This window comes from Bombina bombina, chromosome 5, assembly GCF_027579735.1.
Source record: "Bombina bombina isolate aBomBom1 chromosome 5, aBomBom1.pri, whole genome shotgun sequence".
NCBI lineage: Eukaryota > Metazoa > Chordata > Amphibia > Anura > Bombinatoridae > Bombina > Bombina bombina.
Window position 1 is genome coordinate 1036667858 of NC_069503.1, and position 23271 is coordinate 1036691128.

The 23271-nt window shown below is 32.0% G+C and overlaps 1 protein-coding gene across 1 annotated transcript in view; it reads right to left on the reverse strand.

Annotated features, from left to right (window-relative positions):
• Window positions 1–23271, reverse strand: part of TRPS1 (transcriptional repressor GATA binding 1) — a 403828-nt gene that overhangs the window by 378283 nt on the left and 2274 nt on the right. The window contains 1 exon segment of the mRNA XM_053715304.1: window positions 14711–14784. The gene's annotated coding sequence lies outside the window, so the exon portion shown is untranslated.

Below are 23271 nucleotides of genomic sequence, written 5' to 3' on the forward strand. Positions count from 1 at the left end.
TTTATAACATTTAAACCTCTAAATTGCTGCCTGTTTCAAAGGCTGTATAGACAGCCTCTTAATCACATGCTTTTGTATTTGCTTTTCACAACATATAGATAACAATGTGTACACGCCCGGGAAGTTATTTAAGAGTTAGCACAACACAGTACTAAATGCAAGTAAATAGATCATAAATAGTCACAGTCATGTGATCAGGGGGCTGTCAAAAGATGCTTAGATACAAGGTAATCACAAAGGTAAAAAGTATATTAATATAAATGTGTTGGTTGTGGGTAATAAAGGGATTATCTATCTTTTAAAACAATAACAGTTCTATTGTAGACTGTCCCTTTAAATGGACAGTAACATCTTGATATTACACCTTTTTTTCTGCAGTCTTGCAATAATTTAACTCAGTTGATGAGTTTTAACATGTTTTGAATGCATAATCATCTTTCTTGTTTGCTGCAGTTTTTTTTCCCATAGCCAAACTCCACCCAACAGTTGAGTTGTTTGGAGGAACCAATCAGGACTTGTCACTAGAGAAGAAGCTAGCTATGATCATTATGTTGGCACAATATCCATTGTTTTGCAGTTTCTTATCTAATAATCACTGCTAAAGATATTTAGGGACATTTATGTGTCTAATCTATTGTAATTCTACAGAAAAATCTAACAATTACATTCTGTTTCATGTCTCTTTAACACAAATCTAAATTTACATTTTATAAAAATGTGGACACACATTTTCTTGAGCCAAAATACATAGATAAAAAATAAACATAAGCACCATATCGCCCAATAACTTCCCTTTACACAAAGAACAATCAAGACTTGCTGATTATGGCTTTTTAGTGCAATTGAGCCAGGCAATAGCTTGCATGTTATACTGGAGAGATAACAGAAAAAAGCTATTGCCTAAATGATTCTACACCACAGAGATAAAAGATCAAATTAGGTCAGGGTAGTGAAAAATACCCTTTTTATTTTTGTCTCTTTAAAATTAATACAAAAATAAACAATAAAAAAGCACCAGGAACTTAGACTTTTCTTGCTGAAAATACTAGGATTTACTTGTAGCATTCAAATTATACTTTTTTTATATTGTCAAACACTTAGTACATACATATAAATATAACACACACACGTACAGTATATATATCAGCATCTCACAAAAGTGAGTACACTCCTCACATTGTTTTAAATATTTTATCACATCTTTTCATGTGACAACACAGAAGAAATGACACTTTGTTACAATGTAAAGTAGTGAGCAATGTTATTTAAAAATAAGCAAAACCATAATTTAAAAAAAATAAAATAAAGCTGTATAGACTATATAAATGGATCATCTACAAAACATTTATGCAAAGAAAAATCTAGTGTATAATGTCCCTTTAAAGTCGAAAATCGTGATTTCTTTTTCTCTATTGACTTCTATGGGGAATGTGAAACAAAAAAATACCTAAACCCACTCTCTCGCTAAAATACTATAGCGCAATTGTGAATTCACTCAACTTTTAATATCAGCGCAATTCAAAATGCTTGCAAAAAGACTATATTGCTTGCGCCTCACTTGTAATCTAGCCCATAATAATAGGTACGTGCATTTGCTGTTTCTTCTTACAAACGAATGACAAATATGGCTGGGGTAGCGGCATTCAGCTCTTTCCAACTTCGGATTTATTTGTTTCAAACTTCAAGAAACTGAATTTGCACAGATCTTTTTGTGTTGCACTTTCAAACAAATAAATCCAGCTACGAAAAGAGCCAAATGCCTCTACCGCAGCCATGAACTGTAAATAAATGCTAGAAATGATGAGGTACTGAAAGCAAAGAGTAGCACGCAAATAATATCTAGATTTTTTTAAACCATATGGTTGATAGAATATTGAGGAAGTTGTCATGATACAATCATGTCGAGTAGTTGATACCTGTATTGGCTACCCAGCAGAGGTGGTATTGTGGTCTCAGCCTGGAAAGGGTTAATGTGAATTGCTTGTTCTTTGTGTGAAATCTCCTTAGCCTGTCACAGGTTTAAAGGGACACTGAACCAAAAAAAAAATCTGTTGTGATTCAGATAGAGCTTGCAATTTTAAGCAACTTTATAAATTACTCCTATTATCTAATTTTTTTGTTCTCTTGCTATCTTTATTTGAAAAAGAAGGCATCTAAGCTTTGTTTGGTTCAGTACTCTGGACAGCACCTTTTTATTAGTGGATTAATTTATCCACCAATCAGCAAGGACAACCCAGGTTGTTCACCAAAAATGGGCCGGCATCTAAACTTACATTCATGCATTTCAAATAAAGATACCAAGAGAATGAAGAAAATTTGATAATAGGAGTAAATTAGAAAGTTGCTTAAAATGTCATGCTCTATCTGAATCACGAAAGAAAAAAATTGGGTTCAGTGTCCCTTTAATGTGAAATGCTCTTTGTGTAAAGTGTGTGTAGGAATGTGAAAGTTTCAAACCCTCCTTTTGGAGACTGATACTGTGAGCCACGGCTAGCTGTGCATTGGCTAACATTGTCGTAAAATATAACAAGGGCGGTGTCCTTGACAAGACAAAGTTTAGTTTAAGTGTATGTAACAGAAAGGCTTTGGGTTAGAATTGCCCTGGGACCCAAGCCACTAACATCATGAACGGCATATCTAACTTGGTAATAAGTTGGATATTGTGTGTGTATTCTATTCATGTCCCATTTTCTTTTTAAAGAATTGAAACTTTGCAACTATATGTTATTTTGAATGTCTTTATAATTTCGAACTTTGTAACCTGTATTGATATTTTTGTTATTAAACACATAGGCCTAGATTTGGAGTTTGGCGGTAGCCGTGAAAACCAGCGTTAGAGGCTCCTAACGCTGGTTTTAGGCTACCGCCGGTATTTGGAGTCAGTCAAAAAAGGGTCTAACGCTTCACTTTTCAGCCGCGACTTTTCCATACCGCAGATCCTCTTACGTAAATTGCGTATCCTATCTTTTCAATGGGATCTTTCTAACTCCGGTATTTAGAGTCGTGGTTGAAGTGAGCGTTAGAAATCTAACGACAAAACTCCAGCCGCAGAAAAAAAGTCAGTAGTTAAGAGCTTTCTGGGCTAACGCCGGTTCATAAAGCTCTTAACTACTGTGCTCTTAAGTACACTAACACCCATAAACTACCTATGCACCCCTAAACCGAGGCCCTCCCACATCGCCGACACTCGATTAAATTTTTTAACCCCTAATCTGCCGACCGCCACCTATGTTATACTTATGTACCCCTAATCTGCTGCCCCTAACACCGCTGACCCCTATATTATATTTATTAACCCCTAACCTGCCCCCCACAACGTCGCCGCCAGCTACCTACAATAATTAACCCCTAATCTGCCGACCGCAAAGAGCCGCCACCTACATTATAGCTATGTACCCCTAATCTGCTGCCCCTAACACCATCGACCCCTATATTATATTTATTAACCCCTAATCTGCCCTCCCTAACATCTGAGACACCTAACTTCAATTATTAACCCCTAATCTGCCGACCGAATATCGCTGCTATTCTAATAAATGTATTAACCCCTAAAGCTAAGTCTAACCCTAACACTAACACCCCCCTAAGTTAAATATAATTTAAATCTAACGAAATAAATTAACTCTTATTAAATAAATTATTCCTATTTAAAAGCTAAATACTTACCTGTAAAATAAACCCTAATATAGCTACAATATAACGAATAATTATATTGTAGCTATTTTAGGATTTATATTTATTTTACAGGCAACTTTGTATTTATTGTACTTTAGTTAGTTTATTTCTTTGTAGTTATTTGTAGGAATTGTATTTAATTTATTTATTGATAGTGTAGTGTTAGGTTAGGATTTATTTTACAGGTAAATTTGTAATTATTTTAACTATTTTAGCTATTAAATAGTTCTTAACTATTTAATAGCTATTGTACCTGGTTAAAATAAATACAAAGTTACCTGTAAAATAAATATTAATCCTAAAATAGCTATAATATCATTATAATTTATATTGTAGCTATATTAGGATTTATTTTACAGGTAAGTATTTAGCTTTAAATAGGAATAATTTATTTAATAAGAGTTAATTAATTTCGTTAGATTAAAATTATATTTAATTTAGGGGGGTGTTAGTGTTAGGGTTAGACTTAGCTTTAGGGGTTAATACATTTATTAAAATAGCGGTGAGCTCCAGTCGGCAGATTAGGGGTTAATAATTGAAGTTAGGTGTCGGCTAAATTAGGGAGGGCAGATTAGGGGTTAATACTATTTATTATAGGGTTAGTGAGGCGGATTAGGGGTTAATAAGTGTAGGAAGGTGGAGGCGATGTTGTGGGGGGCAGATTAGGGGTTAATAAATATACTATAGGGGTCGGCGGTGTTAGGGGCAGCAGATTAGGGGTACATAGGGATAATGTAAGTAGCGGCAGATTAGGGGTTAATAATAATATGCAGGGGTCAGCGATAGCGGGGGCGGCAGAATAGGGGTTAATAAGTGTAAGGTTAGGGGTGTTTAGACTCGGGGTACATGTTAGAGTGTTAGGTGCAGACGTAGGAAGTGTTTCCCCATAGCAAACAATGGGGCTGCGTTAGGAGCTGAACGCGGCTTTTTTGCAGGTGTTTTTTTTTCAGCTCAAACAGCCCCATTGTTTCCTATGGGGGAATCGTACACGAGCACGTTTTTGAGGCTGGCCGCGTCCGTAAGCAACTCTGGTATCGAGAGTTGCAGTGGGGTTAAATATGCTCTACGCTCCTTTTTTGGAGCCTAACGCAGCCATTCTGTGGACTCTCAATACCAGAGTTATTTTAATGGTGCGGCCAGAAAAAAGCCAGCGTTAGATACGCGGGTCGTTACCGACAAAACCCTAAATCTAGCCGTTAGAAAATTTAATTCTGTCTTTAGGGTCTAATATCTGAATTCACACTCTGTTGAGACAAGGTTAAAAAGGCACGTTACCCAATTGTTAAATTGTGTGAGGTTTTGGTGGTTGCAGAAATTGTTAATTAATTAGAGCAGTGTGGACATGATTTGGGGGTTAATGTGGTGTCCCTTTTAAGGTCCTTTTGTAGAGTTACAAGGTTAAGGGAACCAGAGCTGTGTGCTACTAACCCCTTCATGTCCACACCTCTCTATTGTGACGTTGAAAAGCTTTGATTCATCACAGAAGTGTAAAGTTCATTCATTTTTATTATTTTAATTTAACTCCTGAGTTTTAAAAAAAAATAAAAAAATACTGGGCACGCCATATTGAAACCTACATTTCCCTTATCTTTTCTGCGGAGGACAATAAGACAGATAAAGTATGCAAACAATGTCTGTATTGCAATTTTATAGCAACTATTTAACAGGGGTTTAACTCCCTTAAAGGGACACATTGTACACTAGATTTTTCTTTGCATAAATGGTTTGTAGATTAATTTATACAGCATATCTGGGAGTGTTTTTGTAACAATGTATAGTTTTGTGCTAATTTTCAGACTTCTAACTAAGCTCCAAAGTTTTAGATGTATACTATATAATTTTTGATATGCAGGGGATGGGGGAGTGTCAGCTTTTCCTTCTTTCCCAGCCCATTTCAGTGGGTGTCCAAGCCTAACCTCGTCAACATTGCTAAACTGGGAGCTTCTAAGTAAGGTTTAAAAGGTTTTATACTGGATTTTTATATCAGCATCTGCGCATATTCATCTTAATAGTAGTGTCTATTATGTGCAGTTATATGAAAATTGGTGTATACGGTCCCTTATGATGTACAAAGCCCAGTTTACAAACTTTAGCTGTCCTTAATATTCCTCAGCAGCCAACATTAGATTGGGGAAACCTAGGTTTTAAACATGGCAGTGCCCATTAACTTAACAGTAACTCAGCAGAGTTGGAAAGCATGCATTGTTCAGAGTTAAAATTACACAAAAAGGGGCCAAATTAAAGAATAAATAAGGATGTATATAAAGGGATATGAAACCCAAAAAATGGACCGGCTCCTAAGCTTACATTCCTGCTTTTCAACTAAAGATACCAAGAGAATGAAGAAAAAAATGATAAAAGGAGTAAATTAGAAAGTTGCTTACAATTGCATGCTCTATCTGGATCATGGGGAAAAAAATGGGTTTCATATCCCTTTAAATATGTATGGGGGGGAAAGTAGAAATATGAAAAGGGGTAGATAATTAACCATTCTCCTTTAAAAATTGGCCTACGTTACCTCAATCTTCAATTTAAGTTTTAAAGGAAAATAACCTCACTATTACAGTTGAGTGGGAATTCTTCACTAAATATGTGGATTTTGGAATATTTGAATCTGTAAAATGGGACACTTTGGAGAGGGGATGGGACCAAGTATAAACTAAAGAATAATATCTAATGTCATATAGGCAATATTTATATATGTCATAATACAGATTATACATGCAACCTAAAGGTGGTTTTATATCATTTAATACTTTTTAGCATCCAGAAAGATTTACAGTACTGTAAACAGAAAAGTAATATAGTCTACTATTTGCAATTTAAAACATACAAATCCAGGCAGAAAAGATGACCCTATTTGCTTCTGCTCAGATCAGTTTGGAATGAAACAATATTTTGTTGTGTCAAATATTTAATATGTTAAAAAAAAAAAAAAAAAAAATTTGAATTTTGGAATTCCGTATTTGGGGGATTAGCTCCTATACATTCAATATAGCATGAAAAGGGATATAAAACATTATTCTAACAATTACATAATGTGTGCTTAACACTAAAATTACCATGGAGAGGATTTAAATTTAACACAACAAAATATTAATTGTTTCATCCCAAACTGATCTGAGCAGAAGCAGATAGGGCCATTTGAATTGTGAAAGATATCAGCTTCTTGCTTTGATTAAGAAGAATGCTGGAAGCAACATGAAAGTGAGAATTAAAGTTTTGTGATTTAGATAGAGCGTGCAATATATATGTACACACATATATATATATACATATACATACACATATATATATATATATATATATATATATATATATATATATATACACACACACACAGTATATACATATATATATATATATATATATATATATATACACACATCTGTGTGTGTGTACATGTACCGGTATATTGTGTTTTTTTATGTTGTTTGTTTTTATATATATTTTTTACATATATATATTAAAAAGCATTATGCATTCAAAACTTGCCCTTGGGGGAAAAAAAAAAATCTATGTATAAATATATACATGCATGAGCACTGGCACCTGAAATTTTACTGGCTTACAGACCACTATAAATTAAAAATAAGTAAATCTACTCTAGTCAAAAAAAAAATCTCCTAGTCTAAATATTTTTAAAATTTGTGCATTAGGCTATATATCCAATCTAGCTCCTAGTTTTAAAACAGGGCTGGCAACTTAAGGATTAAAAACTAGAAGTTACCCTATGAAACAAAAAAAATATTTTCTTAGCATTAATGTATAAAAAACAGAAAGAAAAAAAAAAGGTTGAACAAAAATAATACATAATTGGGGTTCACAAACTCTCTGAAAAATGTCACTAAATTTAAAAACAAGATGGTAGAGAATTCTCAAGCCTCAAATGCAAAACATTGGGAATGCACCAGAAACAAAACAGAAATTATCTGCAATAAATGCACCTTACAGAAAAATGACTAAATGTAATGTCAATGGTAAAACAAAATATTTGTAGAGTAAACAAGAAAGATAGAAGGCAGAAGTATAGTTTAAAGGGACTGTGGCTCCCAATTTTTACATTTGCTGTGGTCCAAGGCAACTTCCAAAGCTACAGGCAATTTATATAAAAAAAATTCTTCCTTTCAGCAAGCTAGAAATCCATGTGGACCGACTAATGAAATGATGTGCTCCAGACAACAGATCTTATTTTAAGTTAAACTGTTATCCACATGTAGGTTGAGACAGAGATTACTTGAACAATCCCCGTTATAAACAGTAATATTAAACGTGCTCCAACAGACAAGGAAAAAGGTGAATGGAAGCTGTAAAAATCATGTATGTTCCATCTACGAAGAAATGAACAGGGAGAAAGTTTTCGTTTTTTGTTTAAAACTGCATACACTGGTTAGTTACTTGGAAAAATTATTGTATCATGTACACATTGTATATAGTGAACATATTTTATCACAAGAATATAAGGAACAATATACTGTAAAATTGTATTTCCCCCCCTCTCTTTTTCCCCTCTCCTTTTTTTTTGCTCTCTCTATCTCTCCCCCAACAATGTATACAATGTTTCATTATTGAAAGTGAAACACTATGGCAATGTACATTCATTATTTATGTTGCTGCATTTTGCTGTAAAATACATGTAAAAATTGTGCTTGTTTCACTTTTGGGTTTATACTTTTTAGGCAATTATTGTAAATTTTTGTTTACTTCACCTCCCCCTCAGATTCTCAGCAGTCACATGTTTGTGAAAGGTGGATTAGCAGTTTTGCATCAACAATCATGATAGGAGAATCATTCTTTGTAATAGTAAGTTGAATCAGATTATATATATATATATATATATATATATATATATATATATATATATATCCTTTCATGTTAATTGCAGTATGGTAGAAACTTACACAGACGGAATACACACTTATCTGTTGAGCTCCCAAACTTGGTATATCGATGATGAAAATTACAACCATCAGTATTCATTCCAGGGGTGGTGATGATATATTCTTGTACTGCTAGATGGAACCTAGATCGTCCAATCATAGCCAAATCCGGTTATAAGAACACATTATACTCCAGATGGACATTCAAACCCCTGGGAGCTACAGTATCTAGTCGATAGATCCATGAAGCCTCAACCTGTAGGAGCTTTCTGTGCCTATCCCCACCTCTATTCAGTGGTGGCACATAATTATCATAGTCCTTAGACTAGCGGCAGTGTGTCCCGCTTGCATAAAATGCCTGGCCACAGGTTGATCGGATTCCTGTTTGTCAATGGCAGCTCTTATGGCATGGCGATGATTGGCCATCCTCTCCCTAAATGTGGTTGAGGTCTTACCCACATACACAAGAGAACATGGACATGTCAAAATATAGATCACAAAACTGTTGGTACATGGTAATCTGTGGAAGATCTTATAACTTCTCCCCATCCAGGCATGATAAAACTGAGATCCCATAAGCATGCTGGTACATGTGGTAGAGTCTCCACAATGTCCACATCTATAAAAACCCAACTTCTTTCTTGCATCTATCCAAGTGCCATTCTGATAGCATTTCACTGGGTCATTATGTACCAGGATATCTTAAGTTGGGAGCCTTTTTATAAGCAATGCAGGGTGCATCTGATTGTACAAACGGAAGTGACTTGTCAGATTTCACAATTTCCAAATTCTTTCAAACAGATTCCTCAAGTACCTTATGCAGGGGGGGTACATGTGGTAATGAGATTTAATCGGTTGCTGTTATCATTCTCAGTCTTCCTCTTATGCAAAAGTATCCTTTAGTCATATTATGAATTTTTTTTCTTGTGTTCTCTCTATGTCCAGAGTTCTGTAGCCTCTCTCCTTTAGTTTCATCTTCACTTCATCTTCTTGGGTCGGTCTAGTCTCAATGAGTGTGTTGTTACGTGCTACTCGCATGAGCTGTGAGGAGATCACACTCCTCTTCTGATGTTCAGGGTGGAAACTGGTTGATAAGAGTATAACGATGTGGCCAATCTAAAACCTTCCCTATTTTGGCATTTAATAATATTCAGAACCAAAAAGGGTATGGAGTCAGTGTTGAATTCATATGTAAAATGTATTGGTGATTCCAACGCATATACGGGAGCCATATTCTAACCCATAGCATGTAAAAATATATAAAATGAAGCTTCAAAATATGTAGTATATGTGTCAAAAAAAACCTGCATTTGAACAGGAACTGAAAAAGGTACATTGCACCAACAGATTGAAAGAAGGCAGCTGCTTGTATTGAAAATGGGGACAGGTACAAAGATAAAGTGGGAAGGTGCAGAGTATCCCCTGAGCCACAGGTTGAACACAACTGGTCTGCACCAAAAGTGACCAATCTTCTCACATGGAAAGTCACATTTAATTTTTTTACATTTTAGAAATTATTTTCATTAAAAATGGACATTTTAGAGGGGAAAAAAATCATGTGCTCTAATTTTAAGATCATGTAATTTTAGTCCTCTGACCCTGCAAGTCTATGTGTTTAATCCCCACAAAGGACTGATTAATTAAAGGACTACTCAATGCAGTAGAATTACATAATTAATAAGTACATAATAAAAAGACAATTGTTTAACACCTACTCTGAATTTCAAAGATGCAGTAGATTATATTCAAACAAATTTATTTTTTCTCCCATTTACCGGCCCCCTGTATCATGTGACAGATATCAGCCAATCACAGACTATTAAACGTATACCCTGTGAGCTTGTGCACATGCTCAGTATGATTTTGTTCCACAAAAAGTGTTTATATGAAAAGACTGTGCAAACTTTGATAATAGAAGTAAATTGGAAAGAGTCTTAAAACTGCATGCTCTTTCTGAATCATAAGTTTATTTTGACTTGTGTGTCCCTTTAAAGTATACATTTTTATGTCCCTTTATAACAGTATATCACCTTTCAAAATTTGACAGCAGAATAATGGATTATAAATTCTTAGATTTTTCAAAACTGCACAATCTGTGATATCAGACAGCTTTCAAAAAGCATTAAAAGGGACAGTATATATCGAAAAATATTTTTCCAGTCTTGCGATAAATTAAAATACATGGCAAGTGTAAAATAAAAATGGAATGTATTCCACCTTGTATGCTGCAATTGTTTTCAATAACCACATCCTACACACGGTTAGCAAAAGTTAAATTATTTTGCCAATTATTATCTGATAATCTCTGTTGACGCCAAATAAGGATATGTGTGACAGGGTTAGGCTTGTGAAGTCTTCCATGTGCACTTTCAATCCTCAGGATTGGACAACTCTAAATTATCAGAGTACAGTTGTTACTAAGTATAATTAAAAGGGACAATCAAGTCATTCATTATAATGAGCATTTGCAAGAATTCACAGAACATACATATATGTATTTGTAATTGGCTGATGGCTGTCACATGATACAGGAGTGGAAATAGACACAACTGAAATTTGTCAGAAAAAAAATCTACTACTCATTTGAAGTTCAGACTATGGGGCCAAATTATCAAGCTGCGAATGGCAGCAGTTTTTCCGTGCGAGCTGTGAGGCTCACCGAAAACAAAAAAGACTGCTGCTCCTTAACTTATCTGCCACCTCTGAGGTAGACAGCAATCATCCCGATCGGATACGACCGGGATGATTGACACTCCCTGCTAGCGAATTGGCTGCAAATCTACAGAAATGCTTGTGCAATGTAAAAAGGCCGACAGCCTATGCTGTCAGCATTTAGCAATGTCGTGCGGACATGATCAGCTACAGCGGATTATGTCCACCTGAAACATGATAAATCGGCCTCTAAGTGCTATTGCATTGTCTTTTTATCATGCATTTGTGGATTATGCAAATCTACTTTATTAACTAGCCCTATAAACATTTTATATTGTAATCTCAAACTATTTATTGGCCCTTTAATCATCAAAAAAAAAAAAAAAAGGAAGATAAATCAATATCCCCCAGAACTGGACCATACCATTGTGACAACTTCCTCGTTTTAAATAAGCATTTGTATTCATTATTCAGACAGACCATGCAATTTTAAATAACTTGTATTATATAATATGTTTAGTTTTCTTAGCATCCTCTGTTGAAAAGAATACCTAACTCAGGAGCAGCAATGCACTACTGGGAGCTAGCTGCCGATTGGTGGTTGCACATATGTGCTTTTTTTCATCGATTCCTAGTAGTGCACTACTACTCCTTCAACAAAGGATACAAAGAAAATGAAGCAAATTTGATAATAGAAGTAAATTGGAAAGATGTTTAAAATTGTATTATCTATCTCTTTAGGTCTCTTTAAGGTGTGACAGTATCTATAAATGTTGCTTACACTTTCTCAGGATAGGTAGCTGGTACATACAATTATTTGTTTATTGGGCGATACTCTCCTTATTACACAGGTGAAGAAGAGCACTGACTTCTTTCCATTTGTAAATCAGTTAAAATATGTCATGATCCTATGAACCTTCAAGAAACAAATGTAGTTTGTATAAAAACACACTAAAAAGTAGACATGTGCACAGCAGAAAAATCTGATTTGGACCGATTCAGATTTTTTTAGAATTTCTTTTCAGATCGATTCGAATTCGGATACATTTGAATGTATCAGTTTCGGATTCATTCGGATTTGAATAAATTTGGATGTAATCGTTTCGGATTTGATTCCTAAATTCGGAAGTTCAGTATGTGTTACGTTGATTTAGATGGTTCCAAGTTACACAAACTGAATTATTTCACTGTTCTCTTTCATTAAATTTAATTTTTATACTGAATTGTGATTAGTCAATGGCCATTCGAATGTAACTAATAAATCCAAACTAATTTGGATTTATTTGTTACAAATGCATTTGGATTAGTTTAGTTTTGTTGCTAGGGTAATTCGGAAATTCTAAATCGATTTGAATCTCTGAAATTGACAAATTTGTCCGAATTTCGATTCGGAACAAAATGAAAAACGCATCTTATCTCGTGCATTTTGACAGGTTTATTTACAGCTAGGCAGCACTAGTTTATGTGTGCCATATCAATAACATTGTGCTCACTCCTGTTAAGTTATTTAGGAGTCGGCACTAAAATGCAGGTCTATACAAAGACCTGAGATAAGGGGGCAGTCTGCAGAGGCTTAGATACAAGGTAATCACAGAGGTAAAAAGTAAGTTAATATAACTGTTGGTTATGCAAAACTGGGGAATGGGTAATATAATCTTTTTAAACAATAAAAATTCTGGAGTAGACTGTCCCTTTAATTAACTTCCCAAAACACTGTCATTATCTAAGGCTATCTTATTTTAGTTATAGATTATGTAACTTTGGTAGAATGTTTAGTCTTTTCTTTGACTTGCATAATAAAACAAGTAAGAGACAAATATAAAATAGTTTGTAAAGAGAAATCTAATCAGCCATATCATCCATCACAAATTTGCAACTAAATATGGCCTAGACAAGTCTATTAAATGTAATATTTTTAAATTTACTTTATTGCTTGACCGTAAAGATTTTGCTCATCAAGTATATGTACAGTAATTGGCAAGGACATTAATGTTATATAACTATGCCAAAAAACAAACAAACAAAAAAAACCGACTACATATCTATATTTAAAAAGAGCTCAAATTATATATCTTTAAAAAAAAATTATTGAAAGCAACTGTCATTTCACTGGACATTAATATAAATCTTATGATAGTCTTCAAAAGTTGATGTCTTTAAAGTTACCAAGATGATTTACATTACTGAATTGAGGGAATCGCTCAAAACCAAAGACTACAGACTGAACTAAACAAATTACAGCTGTCCCCCCCCCCCCCTTCAAATTGGCATCATCATAATTTAACCTTTTAAGTGTATGCTATGATCTCTGTGAAAATACCCAGGATTACCACTGCATATTTATGGTTAGAAATTTGAAAACCCACATGAAAGAAATGTGAACACTGTATTTAAACTGGATAAATAGAAACAAACAAAAATGAATATACAATATACAAAACATAGTGCAAAAAGAACTTTTCAAAAAGTTACAAAATCAAAAATGTACATTTTGTGGTAAATCACAAAACTTACATTCAAAACCCATTTTATCGAGGAAGATTTTGCTCAATTTCTATTAAACATTATTTAAAATGTATGCAGTTTAATATATATGCTTTTTGACTTTTTCTGTATGCAATAAAAAGAAAAAATTGCCTGATACCCTGCAAAACAGAAGCCCCCCAATATATATCCACAGCTATATAGTAAAATATAATTTTCTAACAAAGCACTGCTTGCTATTTATTTAGTTTGACAATTTTACTTTTAATGACTTAATACAGTGATGTCCCTAAAACGCACTCACGCACTGTTATATAAATATTAAAAACATATTTAATTAAATTAATTATACAGAAAAGATCAAAGAATATAAATATCAATATAAGTCAAAAGTATGACAAACACTGCTTTAGCACGTCATGGTATTATTGGAATATACGTATGGCTAGGGTGGAATTAAAGATTAATTAAATTTATGCAAGATATAGTATGACGCTCTCATACGGAAGAGTAATTAAAGTAGTTACCTTGACATTAAACAAAACAAGCCAATGTAAATTTTACGTGCAAGCATATAAACAGAATGTGTTGTTCCAAGCCATGCAAATTAGGGAGCCAAATTATACAAATATAAGAAAAATATTTTCACATTTTTATTTTATTTTTTCTCAGCGAAAAATGGAAATCCGTCCTCAGGCTATCCCAACTTGTGTAGGCACATAAGGATTAGAGCGTTAACTAGGGAATACACAGGAAAATTGTAATAGGAATCTGTCTAAAACAATCCACAGTGATTTCTGGATAGGCGTCTTTTGAAACCTATTTGACCAAATATGACAAATGGAAATTTAATATCCACAAGTATTCATATGCAGATTTTTTTTTCATTCCATATATTAAACATGTGTTTCCTTCAAATAAATGAACTGCTGTCTCGGGTGGACTGGGGATAATTGCAGGTGATAATGTACAGGGTTCACAGATTACCCTTATAACTTATTTACTTGCAAAGCACTTACCCTTGTGTCGCAGCTTTCTTTTGTTTACCCAACGTTGTATCTCATTTTGTAAAGAGCTGAGTACAGTGTCAGAGCTACATAAGAATAAAGAATACTTTCATTACCATACAGCAATTTAAAAAATAATTGCTAAATATAGAAATTTCAAACAATTAACAAATGTATTAATACACGTAATATATACACCCATCTGTTTGTGTGTGTATATATATATATATATATATATATATATATATATATATATATATATATTATATATAAAACACACACAAACACTGCGATACGTACAGTTTTCATCCATTTCTAGTAAATCAGATAACCATTTTAATATATATATATATATATATATATATATATATATATATACACAATGCTCTGTGCGCATTTTTCTTCATAAGGACTAACTTATGAGATACAATTAAATAGTTGTTGAAAAATTTCTTATTTATTTTATCTAGAAAAAAAAAAAAGATATTCATGGGGATAAACATTTTCATCTAGAACAGAACCTACCCGATTGTTTACATGTTCTAATTTACTAATGCACTCATAACACAGCAGTAAAAAGTACCTATTCTCCAGCAAAGTAAGCCTCCAATCATTCAGCAGCACTGAGCAGGTTGGGTTACAGTGTATCTGTTATCGGTGTATGCATGTGTACTATATACACACAGTCTGATCCTTTTGCAGTTAATCACTTGGCAAACTTTGCATGACAAATATTTCTACATTTATATGTTGTGATAAATATGCATAATGTTCTAAATCTCTACTATACACATATCTATAATACTACGTTGCTGAAACACAGAACTCTACATTAAAACACTGTAGTATAATTTTAATAATCAGAATACTGTTTGAGAAGTGCAAATGCTCAGTGATTTCAAAATATGATAATTTATTAAATCTATTTATTATACGTTTATATATGAAACATTAGCTGTGGCACACAGAGAACTATTATTAAATCAATTATGTTTGGGGGGGAAAAATCATATTCCAATAGAAAAAAAATAATATAGCAATATGGTAGAAACCTTTCTTTCTCCCAGCTATTTCATCATCAAAACCACCGGCCTAACACGGCTTCTATTATTAATTATAATTACTTTTGTTACAGACATGATGTGTAAGCTTTAAAAAAAATATGTATATTGTATAATTATATAAAATTATATTTTATCATGCATAAATTATATACATGCACATATTTCTAAAGTTGACAGATTTGTACAAAATGTAGTGCTCATCCTGATTATTGTGTACACAAACTTTTTCAGGATAGAAGAAAGTATTAGCAGAAAGAAGGAAAGTTTTAGGAACCCTGACTCAAGCCCATACATATTAAATATTTAGATACCTTATACTTAAAAATTCTATTTATTATTTTTTAACAGACATATGAAGCCCTGAACACCAGTATTGTAATGTATTCTAATTCTTGAATATACATGTACACTCCACAGAACATTTATAAAAAGGTTATTAGCTTTTTTATATACATTTTTGCACACACACCTAATCATGCACATGATTAGTCTTTGACCTACTTCAATTTTACCCATATGTACCTCCATTTAGTCTACACATAAGTTTGTTGAAAATATCCACTGTACTCAGTCATAATAAAAATAGAGGAAAAAATGAAAGCTACCTTGGAAACGTAGTCTTTATAATTTAAATATAAAGAAATCCCATTTAAGCCAAAAATGTGTCTTTAAAATACAAGTGAAAAAAATATCACTAGTTTTGTTAAAATTGGGTTTTAATAAGTGTGCAGCAAGGTCATTCTGTAAAAAAAGACTTCAGACTGCAGAGCTAGGACATTCATACAGAACCTACGTACATTACATCACAAATTATTTAAAACAAAGAATTTACAAAATTCAGGGATCTTAGAAGCAAATTATACTAAAATTGTACCCGTGGCTCCTAAAGCTTTTTAGATTACTGCATTCTGATCTATTTAATAAAATCAATACTGGATCCTAAACCACGTTGTCAATGGTAACTAAATATTCGTTATGGTGTCAAAGTATCAATAAAATTTGTCAACCACAGATGTACTTAGTTCAAAACTATTTTTTAACTTATTCTTACTTTAAAGCTTAACAGTGCCAAAAAAATGAAACAAAACATACATCAGCCCCAAATAGTTTAGCAGTAGTCAAACAATACTCCTGTTCATCAGCTAACAAAAACTGTTGACAATATTTCACAATCTAAGGAACTGGCAAACACCTACAGCAAAGGTGGTTTTAAATGGTTTGAGGCAAAACTGAAGGATATTTTTAAATAGATTACTGAAGTCCTAAGTATGCTTGCAGCAATTTGATAACTTCATATTGCTTTGTAACACCAAAAATACAGGGGCACAAATAAAGATGTAATTTGGATAGAATAAATATTATGATCTACGCTGATAGTCTGGTACAAACCCAACATATGAACAATTTAATTACAGAGCTATATCCTGGAGATAAAAGAAAACAACAACAACAAAAAAACTTCCTTTTGTGTATTGGATCTGTTAGATCTAGCATCTCAGATTATAGGATCAAATGCAGGATCACACCACGTATCACAATAGGAACTAGAAGTGATCTTTTGTAATCGGCAAAAAAAAAAAAAAAAACTCCATAAAAGTAGTTTATTGTAATGCAACAAAACAAGTATACATTAATTTTAATATTCGAAGAGAAGAAATCCGAATAAAAACTATGAAGCAGTATGATAGACTACACAGATGCAGCTTAAAAGGGACATAAAACACTAAATAAATGCTAGAAATTAAATATTCAAAAACAAGACTAGCCTGAGAAAAATATGCAGATACATTTTTTTATTATTATTATTAGGTTTTTAAATGTTGAAAAGTAATGTTTTTGTTTTGATAAAGTAATGTGCGCCACTAGGTTGTAACCTAGATTTGTAAATCCATATATTAGTGTGTTTCAGCATTCGATCATAAAGAATTATTAGAATGGCCATGCCTATTTAAAAGGCTGTTTTCTTATAGTATCACTTGTGTTGATGCCAGTTAGAAAAGTTATCAATAATCTACGTGATTAACAATCACACAGTGTTTAATATCCTTTTAACTACGAGACGCACAGATTTTAAGAAACATTTACACCTTTCCTAATGGAGGTGCTCACATCTCAGCAAAAAGAGAGTTTGTTCAGTTGAGCAATGTTATTTCCAACAAGTGGATATCTAAGCAACAGATGTGCAAAATAGGTTTGAAAATGTCTGATGGAATGATATCATTATAATAATCAGTCTTAACTCATCTAAATCCTGTTTTAATCATTTGCATCACACAACATCTTTAGTAAGATTCTATTGCATCATTTCACTGCATCAATAATTATTCCGGGTTTCCTAATTTAGCATATTTGAGGGAAGCCTTTCTCCTTAGTGATATGGTTGTTTCTTAGATGCAAATCTTAGATAAAAGTAACCAAATATGACTTGGGCTCAAACCATTGGGAGGGTTACCACTGTGAGTTACTATTGAATTATAGCTTTCCGTGTTAGGTGGGGCAGCCACCCAAAGGGTGGAGTGCTTAACCTGAAGGAATGAAAAACTGGCACGGGCAACTGTTTGAATAGGCTTCCCAGTTGCAAGCTGATGATGCTATACTTACGTTGGTTTGTCTGCAGTGTCTGCAACATAACAAGGGCTTCCACGTAGAAAATTAGGTCAAAAGAGAAAGCTTAGTAGAATCCTAATACAGCAATAATAAACATGCTTGTATTTGGATAAAAATAACTCACTAAACAGGTTAATCATGCCACTAACAGGTTAAAAGTTTTTTGTTTTGTTTTTTAAATCACATGTTCTGGCATTGAAAGACCTATGTTATCCTTATTAATCCACTTCAGTGTAATATAGTTGCTGGCTCGGAAGTAGTTATATATATTTTCAGTATTAAAAAAAAAAAAAAAAAAGTACACAGTAACTTGGAAATGCCTGCAACCTGCCTACTCTTTCTTTACAAAACTTACATTAAGAAAAAAAGAATGTAAAATCTAATTCTTTAATTGGATTAGGATAAAAATGATATATAGACAGATAGATATCGTATAAAATCTAAACAAAAATCTATATAGCCATACAATGAACCAAAGTGAAGAACAAGTTTCAAAATATACAAATATATATTGAATTATAGATTGTTAAAGTTGTCCTTAGAAGACCACATGAAACCACTTAGCACAAACAAACAAACATCTGAAAATTGTTTTTTTCTTTTACATATTTAAAGGGTTGGTTATTAAAAAAAATATTTGATTATATATTAATGTTTGTATTCAATTTGTACATAGAAAATATTTTTCAGACAGCTCTACTCATCATAGTTATTTACATAACGTATTTGCATTGATCAGTTCCCCCACAAATGTTGACACTGGACCTCATTTTGACTTGGAAAATGAACATAGATAGCTGTGAAAGTTACTGTAACCTGAAATGCACCAGCTATCACAAGGAGAAGTTGTAAGATTCCAGTAGGGCTCAGCTGGAAAGGTTTTTAATAACCAATTGCAAAATAAGATTAAAAATAACCAAACCAACAGGGACCTTCCTCTTGAAAAAAAATAAAATGCAAAATCATCATTTCAGTACCATCACCCCCACCCCCCCAAAAAATGTAAGCACACATGAACAATTTACTGTAAATAAACCTTTAAATGCATAAAATCAGTAGAATGAAACTTTCAGTAGGTTTAAAAAAAAAAAAAATCTTAATGGAGTTTGACGAAATATGAAAAAAGATACAGTGGTACATATTTGAAACACATGTACATATTCTAAAGTTATCAGACAGGTAGACTAGTCCTACTCATTTTATGGCCCGGGGAAATGTAGTGTGTATATACTGATATATATATATATATATATATATATATATATATATATATATATATATATATATATATATATATATATATATATATATATATATATATTTATTTATATTTATTTATATTTATTTTATTTATTTTTTATACACATACATACACACACACACACACATCTGAGATAGATAGTAAATGGAGAGAAAAATCTATTAGTGTCTCAAATACTATAGAATAGATAGATAGATAGATAGATAGATAGATAGATATGGATTACTCTCATACCAAGTTATGTCAGTTAAATCCAAACCTGACACAAAAAGGCACTCGCTTTAAATTTTTCACTAAATAATATTCATCTAATAATAATAATAATAATAATAATAATAATAATAATAATAAGAAGAAGAAGAAGAAGAAGAAGAAGAAGAAGAAGAAAGTCCAGCAAATGACTTTTTTTTGCACAATATATATATATATATATATATATATATATATATATATATATATATATATAATATAAATAATATAATATAACATAAGATGTTTAGTAAACATAATCAGACTTTGTAAGATAATACATTATTCCACATTAATAAGCATTGTTAAATGTAAAACACTACTTGGATCGTATATTTTAGAACTATTAGAATTACACTTTTCAAGGATTATAAATCATCATTATTAAAACCAACTTATTTTCCTAACTATTGAACCTAGCACTCATGTCCTGTATTATGTTCTTCAAACACAGCATCACTCAAAAGTGTTCAAATACAAATGAACGTTACAGGTGATATTTTGCACGCACACAAATAAATTTAAAAAAGTATAAACAAGGAAAAAAAAAAAAACTATGTTAATGCTCTCGAAATATTGTATTTAGCAATATAATGAATGGGACACACAGAAAAGTTATGCAACTCCTTACCTGATATTAAATTTGACAGGCTTAATATAAATAAAAAAACTAAAATTACACTAAAATATATTCCAACTATTATACTTAAAAGGAAACATTTTAAAGATTTTTCAAATGTTTACCTGATGTAACAGTTTAGGGACACAATCTGGTTGAGAAATTCCTTTACTAACGTTCAGGAAATAAGTTATCGAAATTTAGACAAAATGGGCCAAAGGTTTACTAATAGTAGGCAATTAAATAACTAGCCATGTCATGCCTTAAAGGGTATACTTTCCGTCTTTTGAAACCAATGATTTATCACAATTGCTGCTAATAAAAACTGAATTGTTAAAAAAATAAAATATAAATATATGTAGATGTGGATAAAGAAAGCAGCACCGGATTGTATGTATGTATGTACATACATTGTATATGCATATATATATATATATATACACACATACATACACTATATATATATATATATATATATATATATATATATATATATATATATATATATATATATATATATATATATACACACACACACATACATACACTATATATATATATATATATACATACATACATACACTATATATATATATATATATATATATATATATATATAAAAAAATTATAGATAGGATACCATAAAGTCCATGATGTAAACAGTAGAAGATAAGAAGGTACTCACTAATCTAATCATATAAATATTAGCTTTTCATAAGCTATATATAACCAAGCATATAAAAAGAATGTACAGCAATTCCTGTAAAAGCAACATTCATAAAAATAGCACCAGTTGAAAATATCTTAAAAGTTATTTATTCACGGTAAAAAAAAAAAAAAAGGATTAAACTTTCCGCTACCACAATAAAGCATTTATTTTAGAGGTTTGCAAATCCCAAATGTTAAAGGGCACCAACAAAACTAAATATAAGAACCCCCAATCAGGGTATTTTCAAAACGTTCAAGTTGAAAATAAAAAAAAATAATGTTTGCCCAAAAAAAAAAAGCCAAAATATAGATTTCTTTGCATAAGTTAGTAGTGCTTGTTATTGTTATTTGTTCTAGTATCAGTGGCTTCTTATAAATATAATCTATATAATTCAATATTTCAGAATATTTATTTAAAGTATTCAGGAATGTACTATTAAAATTGGGCATGAAGTCACTCTTGATTTTAAAAATGGAAAAAAAAAAAAAAAAAAAAAACTTGACGTCTACAGAAGTGCAGTACAATAAAGGTACTGTTCTTACCCAGAACTATTTTATTTTCATAGACTCGTGATTAGGGGAATTTAAGATTTCTGTTGAGCAAACATTTAAAAGAAACCATACCACGCTTATAATTAGGAAACAGTCAACCAATCTCATAACTAGAGTTAAACAGCCCGAAAGTATTTTTTTATGCTGAACAAAACCGATAAATGTTAAGCAATACATTATTCACAAGAATATTATCTAATGACAGCATATGGTGCTATAGGAAAACAAAAGTGTGTTGACTGCTAATCAAACATGAATGTTAAAAAAAACCTTGTGTGCATGAAGTTTATATGCTAGAAAATGGTCACAAAAATACATTGAAAATGGAATTTGCTCCATTTTCTTATCTCTGAGCAATACAATTTAACTACTTCACTGCTGAGTTTAGCTAAAAGCATGTGTTGTTTTTTTTATACCAGTACAAGTGTAACTGAGAAAGGAGCCCCGCAGAGTTACTAAAGAACAGCATATGGAAAATGTACTGTTTCTATGTTAAAGTATCTGTCTAGTGTTGTGAACTGTAATTTGACTTGTGAGGTGTAATATTTGGGACAGAAACGTCTGCGTTTATAGTTGTCTGTGCCTGCCAAAAAAATGAATCCAGACTACCACAATAGTTGTCCTGTGGAAACTAAATTAAGCAAATGCAAACAGAGATTGGAAAGTTGTCAGTTGATTGAATGAATGGATTCATTTTATACTTATGCAGAATATCTTAATCAGAATATATCCCAGCGCAGGAATGGTATTTTATACTACCAATATGTACTAGTTTGCTTTCAATATAACTGCTGTTTTTACACTTTAGTCTTTCAATGCATTTGTACAAACATCTGAAATGCTCTCAAATTTAGAAAGTCTAGATAATAAAATGGTAATTATACTTTACAAAGTGGCACTACATCATAAGCAAACGTTCCAGTGGAAGAGATAATAGTTTTAACTCTTTAAGTGCTTATGAGGCCTACAATGTACCACAAGAAAGCACACTGGAGGCCAAGATATATACATAGCTGCACATCTAAAATGAATGAAACAGTTGTGTGTGAAAAGGATTGAATACAAAGATAAGCTTTAGAAGGCAGTGTTTGTATTAGCCACGTCAGGAAAAAAAAAAAAAAAAAAAAAAAAAAAAAAAAAGAAGGATTCAACCACTGGTAAAGAAATCAAAATGGTTAGTGTCATTTCCAGACAGTCCTGTCAGCAGCACACTTTACAGGAAATTATTCATACAAGCTGTGTGTTTATACTAAGATATAAATAATGGGGCTTTATGCAAGTATGTTACACATATATGCAAAAAAAGTGTGGAAGAATCCAGATATATACATTGTGTGTGCATTTACACATGGATATATATATATATATATATATACACATATATATATATATATATATATATATATATATATATATATATATATATATATATATATATATATATATATATACACACATATATATATATATATATATATATATATATATATATATATATATATATATATACACA